The following is a 13570-nucleotide window of genomic DNA, read 5'->3' as shown; positions in this document are numbered from 1 at the left end:
TTGGCCTCTGGAAGAAAGTTTCTGGATAAGGATGAGTATAGTCCAAAGACATCCTCTTCATGAACAGAGGTCCAGATGCAGTTTGGTTTCCAGGCCGAATTCACCTTCATTCCTGTCTAAGCCAGCAGTCAGATTCCAGGTAAAGGATGAGAAGCAGTGATGGGGAGTAGGCAAGGGTGCAGAAATGTGAGACTTTATTTCTCAGTAATTTATCTTTAGAAATGTTTTCTTTCAATAGTAAAAGTATTTTATAAAAATACCAATGAAAATTTCATAATACCATATTTACAATTTCTTGGTTGCTTGATTGTATCCATTAAGTGTGGATTTAATTAGATTCAGACTCAAATGAAACATCTTTCTTTTTCTTTCAGGTGCTTGAGGAGGTCATACCTTACAACCAGGCTTCACAAGCCACCTATATTTCATGTTACCTTTTGTAGCATCTAGTGCTTCTTCTCGGAGAAGGCAATGGCACCCCACTCCAGTACTCTTGCCTGGAAAATCCCATGGACGGAGGAGCCTGGCAGGCTGCAGTCCATGGGGTCGGTAAGAGTCGGACACGACTGAGCGACTTCACTTTCACTTTTCACTTTCATGCATTGGAGAAGGAAATGGCAACCCACTCCAGTGTTCTTGCCTGGAGAATCCCAGGGACGGGGGAGCCTGGTGGGCTGCCGTCTACGGGGTCGCACAGAGTCGGACACGACTGAAGTGACTTAGCAGCAGCAACAGCAGCAGCAGTGCCTCTACTCAAAAGCAGTTTTAACACATTCACGTTATGAAGCACAAAGAAGTAAGACCACTTTCTTGGAAATCTTGCAATGCTCTTAAGATGACTAGAGATGCTGGGCCTTAGTGCTGCTGAGATGAATAAAGGAGTCAATAGCCAACAATTTCCCAGTTACCTCAATGATAGGGCAGCTGATGTGGCTATTATTTCCCCTTAAGAAGCAGCGTGATATTAAAAATTCCCTTGTTCAAGTCCCACCCAAGATTGATTACAACAGGCTCTCTGGAGGGGAGACCCAGGCACAGGCATGTTTTCATTCAAGTTCCCAATTCTGATGTGCCTCCAGGGTTGAGAACCACTGTGGTAGACATTCAGCTATTGTTGAGTCGCTCAGTCATGTCCAACTCTTTTTGGCCCCATGGACTGCAGCACACCAGGCTTCCCTGTCCTTTACCACCTCTCAGAGTTTGTTCAAACTCATGTCCATTGAGTCAGTGATGCCATCCAACCATCTCATCCTCTGTTTTCCCCTTCTCCTCCTGCCTTCAGTCTTTCCCAGCATCAGGTCTTTTCTAGGGTGTCAGCTCTTCACATCAGGTGGCCAAAGTATTGGAGTTTCAGCTTCAGTGTCAGTCCTTCCAATGAATATTCAGGATTGATTTACTTTAGGATGGACTAGTTTGATCTCCTTGCAGTCCAAGGGACTCTCAAGAGTCTTCTCCAACACCACAGTTCAAAAGCATCAATTCTTCAGTGCTTAGGTTTCTTTATGGTCCAACTCTCACATCCATACATGACTACTGGAAAAACCATGGCTTTGTTGGCAGACCTTTGTTAGAAAGTAATGTCTCCATTTTTTAATATGCTGTCTAGGTTGGTCATAGCTTTTCTTCCAAGGAGCAAGTGTCTTTTAATTTCATGGATGCAGTCACCATCTGCAGTGCTTTTGGAGCCCAAGAAAATAGTCTCTTACTGTTACCATTGTTTCCCCATCTATTTGCCATGAAGGGATGGGACCGCATGCCATGATCTTAGTTTTTTGAATGTTGAGATTTAAGCTAGCTTTTTCACTCTCTCCTCTTTCATCTTCATCAAGAGGCTCTTTAGTTCCTCTCCACTTTCTGTCATAAGGGTGATGCCATCTGCATATCTGAGGTTATTGATATTTCTCCCTGCAATCTTGATTCCAGCTGTGCCTCATCCAGCCCAGCATTTCACATGAAATACTCTGCATATAAGTTAAATAAGCAGATGTACGCCTTTCCTAATTTTGAACCAGTCCATTGTTCTGTGTCCCATTCTAACTGTTGCTTCTTGACCTGCATACAGACTTCTCAGGGGGCAGGTAAGGTGGTCTGGCATCAAGAATTCTCCCTAAATCCATATAGGAGGCACTTGATTATTTTATTTTTTCTAATAACAGAGAGTTTATTGACCATAACTATACACACATGACAGCATGTGAAGGTGGAAGACCCGAAGACAACAGGAGCTGGATGCCATGTCCACTCCCTAGGTCAGAAGTCCTGGCAGTGTTGGTACAGCCACCATGATTCACTTCTCTGAAGCCCAAGGTTGCCTAAGGGGGAGTTCAGATGCCCTGTGGGGATGAAGTTGGGCAATGCTGCAGGTGTTACCCTCTCTCTGAGGGTCCTCTGGCAGGTCCTCTATAGGGATGGAAGCCCATCACCATCACAGGTGCCTTAGGTTTAACATCCAAAATAACTGTGTTTTCTAGTTGTTGATGAACCCTCTTCCATTTTCCCTCACACTCTCACTAACCTCTCCTTTAACTGAGTCATTGTGATAAGCAAGGTTTACTAATTGCATCCCAACCAAAATTAGATCCTCTGAATTATTGTGTATAACTTGTGAAAAGGATAGATATGGGAGGGTGGTGGCATAAAGAGTAGGACATGTTGTTTGCTGATACAGGTGGATGTTTATACACTAACAGTTTGTAAGCACTGACATTTTCCAAGTCCAGACCTTGTGGTCAGGAATAAGATCAACAACATCTGCTAGAAATTCTAAATTTCAGGCTCCCCTATCCCCAGACCTACAGAATTCCCAGCTGATGAACATTAAAGTTTGAGAAATGGAAAAGAGCTCTAAGATGGCCGTCTGTAAGGAGCTTCTGGTTCTTGGCAAAGAATACTTTTTAAAAAAAAAAAAAAAGGTAAACACATGATCTAATTTGAAAAGATACATGTTACAATAGACAAGACAGGGAAACAAACTAAGCATCCATCAACAGATGAATGGATAAAGAAGATGTGCTACATATGCGTACACAATGGAATACCACTCAGCCGCAAAAAAGAATGAAATGTTGCCATTTGCAACACTGGATGGACCTGGAGGGTATTTTGCTAAGTGAAATAAATCACACAGAGAAAGACAAATACTGCATACCATCACTTATAGATGGCATCTAAAAGATAAAACAAATTAGTAAATAAAAAACAGATTACCAGATATAAAGAACAAACTAGTGGTTATCAGTGGGGATAGGAAAAGGGGGAGGCAAACCACAGGGTTAGGGGAGAAAAGGATTATTACGGGGTTATATGAAATCATGTGTGTGAAACTTTGGAAAATCAAACAGCACTATGGAATTTAAGGAGAAGGCAATACCAACCCATTCCAGTACTCTTGACTGGAAAATCCCATGGACAGAGGAGCCTGGTAGGCTGCAGTCCATGGGGTTGTGAAGAGTCGGACACGACTGAGCGACTTCACTTTTACTTTTGACTGTCATGCATTGGAGAAGGAAATGGCAACCCACTCCAGTGTTCTTGCCTGGAGAATCCCAGGGATGGCGGAGCCTGGTGGTCTGCCCTCTATGGGGTCACACAGAGTCGGACACGACTGAAGCGACTTAGCAGTAGCAGCAGCATGGAATTTAAAGAATCCTTCATTCAATGTTTTAAAAGGTAAAAACATGATCTCAGAAAAATGTATAGTGAACATGTGTCAAAGATTTAAGCCATTAATCATGAGTTTAACAAAATAGCAAAACCGGTTCAAAAGAGAATAGGAAAAACTGCTAAATTTGGTCAATGAGAAAAAAACAAAATGCTGGAATAAGATTGCAAAGCTCAGTACAAAACTGGTTTATGTCCTACAAGAGCCTAAAAACCTTAACTTTTGGATTTATTCATTAGTATTTATTTATATTGAAGTATAGTAGAAATTAAAAGACACTTACTCCTTGGAAGAAAAATTATGACCAACCTAGATAACATATTGAAAAGCAGAGACATTACTTTGCCAACAAAGGTCCGTCTAGTCAAGGCTATGGTTTTTCCTGTGGTCATGTATGCATGTGAGAATTGGACTATGAAGAAAGCTGAGTGCCGAAGAACTGATGCTTTTGAACTGTGGTGTTGGAGAAGACTCTTGAGAGTCCCTTGGACTGCAAGGAGATCCAACCAGTCCATTCTAAAGGAGATCAGCCCTGGGATTTCTTTGAAAGGACTGATGCTGAAGCTGAAACTCCAGTACTTTGGCCACCTCATGTGAAGAGTTGACTCATTGGAAAAGGCTCTGATGCTGGGAGGGGTTGGGGCCAGGAGGAGAAGGGGACGACAGAGGATGAGATGGTTGGATGGCATCACTGACTCGATGGATGTGAGTCTGAGTGAACTCCAGGAGTTGGTGATGGACAGGGAGGCCTGGCGTGCTGCGATTCATGGGGTTGCAAAGAGTCAGACAAGACTGAGTGACTGAACTGAACTGAATTGTTAGTTGATTTATGATATTATATTAGCTTCAGGTGTACAGCATAGTAACTATTTTTATAACTTATATTACATCTAGAGTTATTACAAAATAATGGCTGGATTCCCTTTTTTGTACCATATATCCTTGTTGTTTATATATTTTACACATAGTAGTTTGTATCCCTTAATCCCATACCCCTGTGGATTTATTTTTTGACTGGAAAGAAATAGTTAACCTCTTTATAAAGATACTGGAGAAGGAAATGGCAACTCACTCCAGTATTCTTGCTTGGAAAATCCCATGGATGGAGGAACCGGGTAGGCTACAGTCCATGGGGTTGCAAAGAGTTGGACACGACTAAGCAACTTCACTTTCTGTCTTACTAAGATACAAATCATTTTCAATTTATCAATCTTCTACAAATTAACATCTAACTCTGAACCTGGCCTCTAATTCTTAATAATAGAAAGTAATATGTCAAACAAAGTTACTTCCCCCTTAGGCCTGCATATGAGATAATACTTGAGTGTTATTTGAAAGGCTAGATGGTTATCTTAAATTTTGGGTAATTTTTCTTAAATATTCAGAGAAGAGACAGATCTAGAAATCAGGACTTGCAATAAAATATCATAGATAATGATGAAAGCAGCTCACACGTATGGAGCAGTAGTCACTGTTCTCTCATGTATTAGCCCTTTTAGTTCCTGTCCTAACCTTATGAGACAGGGGCTATTACTGTCCTCATTTTACAGAGGAGAAAAAGGAGGTAGTTTGTCTCTAGAACCTGTGTGCTTAACTGCTTCCCATGAAAAAAAACAGCTGAGGGTACAGGAGGATCCATGTATATTTATAAATTTGACAGAAGCAGGGATACAGACTGATGGTGGACTTAGATACATCCCCAGTTTTCATTTCTAATCTACAATTTGAATCCGGCAATGAGATATGACAATTGTCTGTTATGTGGGCTGCCTGGAAACCTAGGATGGTTTGAGTAGAATGCTTGATACATTTTGCCATTCAGAGCCGCTGCTCCTGGTAATCAGACCTCATTTGTCAGCTCATTAAACCATCACTTTCAATCCTAAACTGAAGCAGTTATGTTGGTGTGTCTCATAGAGACAAGGGGAGGGAGACTTGGGTGTATTTTATAATTCAATGGGATGGAAATGTCAGTGTTCTTTGTAAGAAAAAAAAAATCCATTCGAATCTGGCATTATCTGAGAGTCTGGGTGTTTAGTTAGAGGGGTCTTTGGCTTGATGTGGTATCTAGAACCCCTTTAGCAAAAGGCCAATGAGTAGCTGAGCCAAGTTGTTCTTTTCTAATTAAAAAAGTCTACAGTCTAAACCTCCCCAAATGCATTAGCAAACAGTGGAAGGAATGCTCCAGCTCACAGCACCCAGAGTGGGTGTTGGTACCCTGGCCCACTGTTCTGCCTTTTCATAGCTGGCACATGTTTGAAGTAGGAGTTATGATTTGATGAGCCAAATTGTCCTCCCCAGCCGCCTTTTGTTTTGTCACAATGAGCTGCACGTGCAGAAGTGTTTTCATCTGTAATTGCTCCCACGAGGGGGTAATTGCACCCCAAAGTGGTTGGCTGCACCAATGGTAGGAGCAATTAGCAACAAAAATGAAAATAATTGCAGGAATCCAAATTGCCCTCTTAAAAAAGGGACACCCAGTAGAAGCATGACTGAAGATCTGGCCACTCTCTTTTTCCCCACTGCAAGTATATTTGTTATTTGAAACCAATATTATAATCTCTGAACCCACCCTGACTTTCCACACATCTAGGGGCCTCTTGGAAATAGTGTACATTACAGGACCAACAAAAAACTGGACCGATCCCAAATGGCAGCTCATTTAGGACCTAGAAAATGAAGTAACTTAGAGTCAACATTATCTCTGAGGGAAACAAATGCATTTTTATCATAACTGTGAATCCCATTTCCCCACCCCAAACATAGGGAAAATAGGGTAACGGAATTAGTAATAAAGTCATTTTTTGTTGATTTAGCCTCTAATCACAGAACTCCAGGAATTATAGATACACATCCTTCCTATTCGCCTCTCCCCACCAAATTATTCCCGAATAGTGCAGGATCACGGCAGCCTCATGAGGCATAATCATAGCCTGTCTCCACCGCTTTGCTCCCTGCGACGTCCTCCTAGCCTTCTCCACCCAGGTAGCCCTGGGCTATGCCTGGTGGCCTTGGCTCCCTACTTCTCTAAATGGCAATGTCCCCTTTGAAGTGGGGAAATTACACTGCGCTCCATTTGTGTTGCACTCTGTAAGGTGGGCCACAAGGCTGTGAATTTTTTTTGCTCTCAAAGCCTTCCAAGGTTTTAGTGAAATACCTCTGTTGTATTGGGGCTTCCCTGATAGCTCAGTTGGTAAAGAATCTGCCTGCAATGCAGGAGACCCGGTTCAATTCCTGGGTTGGGAAGATCCTGTGGAGAGGGAAATGGCTACTCACTCTAGTATTCTGGCCTGGAGAATTCCATGGGATCACTATATAGTCCCTGGGGTCACAAAGAGGCGGACACAACTGAGCAACTTTCACTTCACTTCACTTCTGTTGTATTGCACCCCACAGGCCCACAAGTCTTGTAGTTGCCCAGCCTTGGGACCAACAAAAAGCCTGGAGACAGTGACAGAGACATGCAGAGTTTACTGGACACGGGGATCTTACACAAAGTCCTGGGGTGACAGCCCAATGTGTACAGCAGATGGTAGACAGGATGTGACAGAAGCCTTCACTACTCAGGGGAGAAGGATGCTTCCCTCTATAAGGGGAATTGACATCAGGTGGGCTCATCAGTTACTGGGGCCAACCATGCTTATAATTAAGAGGATTGGATAGTCATGCGAGTGAAGCCGGGCCTGGTCAGGGAGGGGATGTACAGAGAGCAAGAGAGCAGCCATCCTGAGTGATGGGACCATACTGCCTCTCCCTTATTTTTATATTTCAACTTCTCCAACTCTAGCCAGAGATTTGGGAGTGGGGTACAGGAGAAAGTTAAGTGTGGAGTGCATTGGGAAGACCAATCCAGAGGGCACTGTGAGCCCTGCACCCTCCACTGTACTCATAATCACCCCCACGCACATTTGTGCACACACCAATTCTTCCTTTAGAAGTTTCCTCTCATTAGGTTCTTAGACCCCTCAGGCAAAAGGATCTACAAATGGGCTCCACTTATTTGTCCACAGTGTTCCAGAGATCCCTGAACAGGCCTGAATTTTTCTGGAAACACAGCCTAAGCTGTCCTTGGGACCCCAGCTACAACGGTATTGGTTGACAGAGAAACATTGCCCTAAGGAAGACAGAAAGGGAGGGCAATGTTTTATAGCCAAGTGTTTTACAGCAACTTCTATTGATTACAAGCCCGTATGGGCCAATGTCACCAACAGTATGAAAAAAATTGACTCTGGTGATGTGTGTATTGTTTAGTGTTCTTGTGTCAGAAAAGTCTTTCCCCTGAGGAATAAGTTTGCTACATGAATCAATGCCAATCCAACCTGAAGACTGTGGAAGAAATAAAGGAATACATAATGGATTTCCTTCTGCTAGAAAAACCACACTTTTGTTTTGCTTGCAGGGTAGCGGTAGAACTCCCAACACTTTGGGATGGAAAGTGGGAGGGTGAGGGGTGAGCTCATTTGTTGACAAGGAACGATTTGGAGGAAACACTGGGCCACCTGTGGGCAGAATGTATTTAAAAACCAAAGGTTGGCCCAGCAGCAGAGATCTCACGGCTGCTGCTCTAGGCATGAATTCTTAGTCGATTTAATAATAGCCTCCTCCATCCAGTGCTGGGAAAGAAATGTTGTGTTCCATTTACTCCCGCTGTTTGTAGCATCTGGGATGCTGTTCCCCCATCCTGCCAATGTCATCCTCCCCTCTTTCATTGCTGTAGGCAGCCCTAGTCCAAAAGATTTACTTTGCAGATAAAAGAAGAGGCATTAAGTGGTCAAAAATGACTCAGGTGAGGGGTTATAAAGTGTTTTTGTTAAGACTGGGAGAGAAAGGATTAGGAAAAAAAAAAAAAAGAATCAGGCAAGGATATTTAAGAAGCTGCTCAAATATGGTGACATTGGATGAAATGTGATCGGGCCAACTATTTGGTTGAAGTAACCAGAGTAGGTGAGGTCATCCTGAATCCTAGTAAATCCCCTGGAGGAGAGTGGCTACCTCTGTGTCCCAGGCCTAAAAGAAACCCCATGACTGTTTGTGGAAGGAATTCTCTGTGCATAGGCTGTGGTCAGATTTTGGTTTCCTACCTTGATGATCTGGTGTGTGATCAGCGGAAGGGCTTGACATCAGTGGCTCTGAGTGACAATGGCTTGCCAAGGGAAAAATGGACATCTGCTGGAATTTCATGTTTCAAGGAGGGGGCTCCCTCCCTTTTGTCTATGCTCAAATTAATTTAAGCTGGGAATAAAAGCTCAAATGACTTGCTTAGACTTTAAATCCAAATATTATTGGGAGACAGTGCATTAGTGAAAAAATCACATTAAAATGTAGTGATTGGCGTGTGCATGTGTGCTAAGTCACTTCAGTCATGTCTGACTCTCTGCGACCCTATGGACCATAGCCTGCCAGGCACCTCTGTCCATGCGAGTCCCCAGGCAAGAATACTGGAATGGGTTGTCATGCCCTCCTCCAGGGAATCTTCCCCACCCAGGGATTGAACCCGAATCTCTTATGTCTCCTGAATTGGCAGGCGAGGTCTTTACCACTAGCACCACCTTTGAGTTCTGTTAACGATTGGCATGCTCTTCTAAATTAGAGGAAGGGCATGAAAGAGGGGAATCGCAAACAGACATGTACTCTGCTGAGAGTTCTGGGTAGACTGATGCAGAGCGATTGGGATGAGAGATGGTAGTTTCTGAAGAGCACGAATGAGAGGGATTTCTGGGTTGGCAGCAGGAGAGAGAGCAGAGCAGAGCATTTCAGGAGGTCATGGATGTTGGTTGATTTCACCTGATTGGTATTCTTTCTCCTTTCCTTGTGAGGCACCATGCCTCTCACACTCCATGTGATCCTGGAAGGACTAAGTTCTCCCATGACCATCCCCACCTCCCTATGCTCCTACCTGACCAAACAGAGGTCTTAATCCTTTAGGACACTGGCCTTTCCCATGACATGACGGGTGGACACTGGGAGAGAGAAGGATCTCTTTTATTCCAGGATTTCTAGTTGTAGGGATTGTGAAAGCCTGAAGGCAATTTCCTCAACAGTGTTGGAAAAATTGCCCATAGAGCAAAGTTATCACAAAGAAGAAACCAGCTCCAAGTGGAGAAGAGAGGCAAACACACAGATCTGATGGCATCACTAAGGGTGCTGGATCCAGCCACTCCTGAGAGGAGAACACTCTGTTACACGAGCCTCAACAGAACCCCTTTGCTTGAGAAAGTTTGAATTGGACTTTAAAACCAAATGGGAATCAGAGAGTAGGAGGGACCAATGGATTTTAATAAGAATAGCTACAAACTCTGTTTAGACTCTATATTTTTCAAAGGACCTACCAAGAAAAGACACAGAATGTTTTGTGTTTCTTTGAATGTGACTTGGCTCTGGGATGAAAATATGTAGGTTTTGGTTTTACCTGGGAAAGTTATTGAATTATTTTGTTTTCTCTTTTGTGATTTAAAATTGTAGTAATGCCTGCCTCTGGTAGGTTAATCTGTGCAGAAGTCTTACATGATAGTCATAGAGTGGAGACCAGCACATTGTAAGAGCTCGGGACATTTATACTTGCAGTTTCATACTCTGCTTGCATCTCCCTTCTCTCTTCCTTACCCTCCTTCTCTCATCCCAAGTCTCCATCAAACGTGGAGGAACCAGTCTGGTAAAGGCAGAATCTGGAGCTAGGAAATAGCTTGTCTGATGAAGGCAGAAGCCTCTACAGTGAAAGGGGATAAAAGAGAGTCTGACAAGAACACATTCTTTTTTTTTTTTTTTTAATTATTTTAAATTATTTTTAATTTTTGCTTGTTTATTTATTTTTTTAATTTTATTTTATTTTTAAACTTTACATAATTGTATTAGTTTTGAAAAGTTAAGTCCATCACTTAACTTATTTAACTGTGGACTAAACACAAATGAATACTTTCATTCGTACTAGCCCTTAATGTCTTCCAGGCCAGTGAAATTTCAACACCTGCATGTATCTCCTGACATAAGATTTTAAAGACAAATTGTGAAGCTGTAGAGAATTCACTTAATGGAATGCCCATGTTAATAACTTGAAGCAGTGAACCGAATGATCCTGACATGATACACAATATCAAGTAACTCAAAAAATTATAGGTTTTTAGGTTGCTGATACACTTTTTAATTCAGAGTTGAAGGCGCTTAAATGCAGAATATTTGAGATTTAAAGGGAAAAAATTCTTTTCCGCTAGCTCCATTATTATTTTTATACTAAAATAATGCTAAGGTCAAAGGCAGAAGCAATCGACCATGAAGCTAATGCAACTTAAACTTCAGGACCCTTCCATGCATGGCTTCTTCCAAGGCCCTGGAAGGGTATAAAACCGTATGTTCATGTATTTTTGTAAGATTTGTAAAATACTTCTGCATGTTGTTGTTGTTTTTTAAGAAGATGCCCAAGATGTCTGGAAGTAAGCATAAAAGCAGCACTGCTGTATTCATAGCTGATACTGCTAAGAAGCACCAATCTATAATGACGGAAACTAAAGTGAAAATAATGGAGAGAGCAAAAGGAAAGATGGAATTGGAGGCCCAGAGAAAAGAGACAAGAGGAAGAAGAAGTAACTGAAGAACCAGATTCACGAAGCAGAACATGGCAGAAAATGGCAAGGGGGTTTTCTTTGAGGAGGCACTGTCAGTTCTTGAGGCATGGAACTTGAACACAGAATGGTTCACAACGGCCCCAGCAGCCACTCAGAATGTAGCCCAGTGCTACCATGTCATCTACAGAAAGAAAAACAGAGCTACTCGCCAGACACCACTGGATCGTCTTTTTCCAGAGGGTGGTGGTGGTTTTTTATTGTTCAGTCACTAAGTCATGTCCGACTCTTTGTGACACCATGGACTGCAGCACCCCAGGCTTCCCTGTCCTTCACCATCTCCCAGAGCTTGCTCAAACTCATGTCCATTGAGTTGGTGATGTTATTTAACCATCTCATCGTCTGCCGCCCTCTTCTCCTTTTGCTTTCAATCTTTCCCATCATCAGAGTCTTTTCCAGTTAGTAGGTCTTCACATCAGGTGGCCAAAGTATTGGAGCTTCAGCTTCAGCCTCAGTCTTTCCAATGAATATTCAAAGTTGATTTCCTTTAGGATTGACTGGTTTGATCTCCCTGTAGTCCAAGGGATTCTCAAAATTGTTCTCCAGCACCACGGTTCTTCCAGGGGGTGGGTAGACTTGAATCCAGCAAGGAACCAGAGCCTGTGCCATCAATGTCAGGCATGAGTGAAATTGAAGCTTGCCCTCTGTCTCCTGTTGCTGATGATCCTTCAGTTCGACCATCTCCTACCTCCTCTCCCTCCTCTTGTCAGTAACTCTTCTAGCCTGTTCACCTGATGCCAGCCCTTGTATGCAAGCTGCTGTATTGTACTACTGCACTTTTCAAGATACTGCACTGTCAAATTGAAAATGTTTTCCTTATTTTTTGTGTTTGTTTGTTTTTATGTAGTATTTGTGTGAAAAGTATTATCAACCTATTACAGTACAGTACTATATAGCCAATCATGTTAGGTATCTAGGCTAATTTTGTTGGACTTACGAAAGTGCTTTCATAATGGAACTTATTCATATGTAGGGGACTTACTGTACGTAATACTAAAGAGGTTAATTAACCAAGAAGCTATAACAATTCTAAATATGTATGAATTTAACACAGAACTTCAAAATACATGAAGTAAAACTGAGAGAACTAAAATGAGATATAGACAAATCCACAGTTATGTTGGAATCTTCAACATTTCTATCTCAGTAAGTAATCAACAGAACAAGTAGACTGAAAATCGGAAAGAATATAGAGGCACAAAAACCTGTTCATAAATATTCATAGTAGCATTATTCATGATGCCCCAAAGTGGAGACAACCAAAAGCCACCAACTAAAAACTGGGTAAGCAAAATGTAACACATTTACTTGATAAAACCACCATACATATTGAATTGGTTAATACTGAACCATTATATCTAAAGGAAGCACCATGTTAGGTTATGAGTCTCTTGTCATAGCAATTTTGTCAACTGATCAATGCAGCATATATTTCCATGTTTTGTCTTCATTTTTTAAATACCTAATTTATGTTATTTTTGGTTGCGCTGGGTCTTCGTTGCCGCACACCGCCTTTCTCTAGTTGCATTACTCGTAAAGCAGGAGTAAAGCACCCGAGCTCTACTCGTGGTGCTTAGGCCTCTTACTGCAGTGGCCTCTCCCACTGCAGAGCACGGGCTCCAGCACAAGCTTCAGCAGTTGCAGTACACAGGCTCAGTAGTTGTGGTTTGTGGGCTCAGTTACTCCATGGCACGTGGAATTTTCCAAGACCACGGGGGTACCCATGTCCCCTACACTGGCAGGCGAATTCCCATCCACTGTATCACCAGGAAGTCCCTATGTTTGTCTTCATTTAAAGACAATCTGTTTATTTAAAGACACCTGCTTCATTAACACTGAACTCACAACCAATAGCACTATGACTTATGTCTGAATGATGCTTACTTATTAACACATGCATTTTCTCTGTAACACATTATAAGCTTCCTGTGACTTAGGTACACTAGACAGGACTTCAGCATTATTGTTGATACTTAGTCACTCATTCGTGTCCAACTCTTTGCGACCCCATGGACTGTAGTCCACCAGGCTCCTCTGTCCATGGGGATTCTCCAGGCAAGAATACTGGAATGGGTTGCCATGACCCCCTCCAGGGGATCTTCCAGGGACAGAACGCAGGTCTCCTGAATTGCAGGCAGATTCTTTACCACATGCGCCACCAGGGAAGTCCAAGAATACTGGAGTGGGTAGCCTATCCCTTCTTCAAAGGATCTTCCCAACCCAAGAATTGGACTGGTGAATTCTACCAAACTTTAAAGAAAAAAATAAGACCAATTTTACACAACGTATCCCA

The sequence above is a fragment of the Bubalus kerabau genome, chromosome 2 (genome assembly GCF_029407905.1).
Source record: "Bubalus kerabau isolate K-KA32 ecotype Philippines breed swamp buffalo chromosome 2, PCC_UOA_SB_1v2, whole genome shotgun sequence".
NCBI classification, from domain to species: domain Eukaryota; kingdom Metazoa; phylum Chordata; class Mammalia; order Artiodactyla; family Bovidae; genus Bubalus; species Bubalus kerabau.
The sequence above is the reverse complement of the archived record's forward strand: the minus strand, read 5'-3'. Positions refer to the sequence as shown.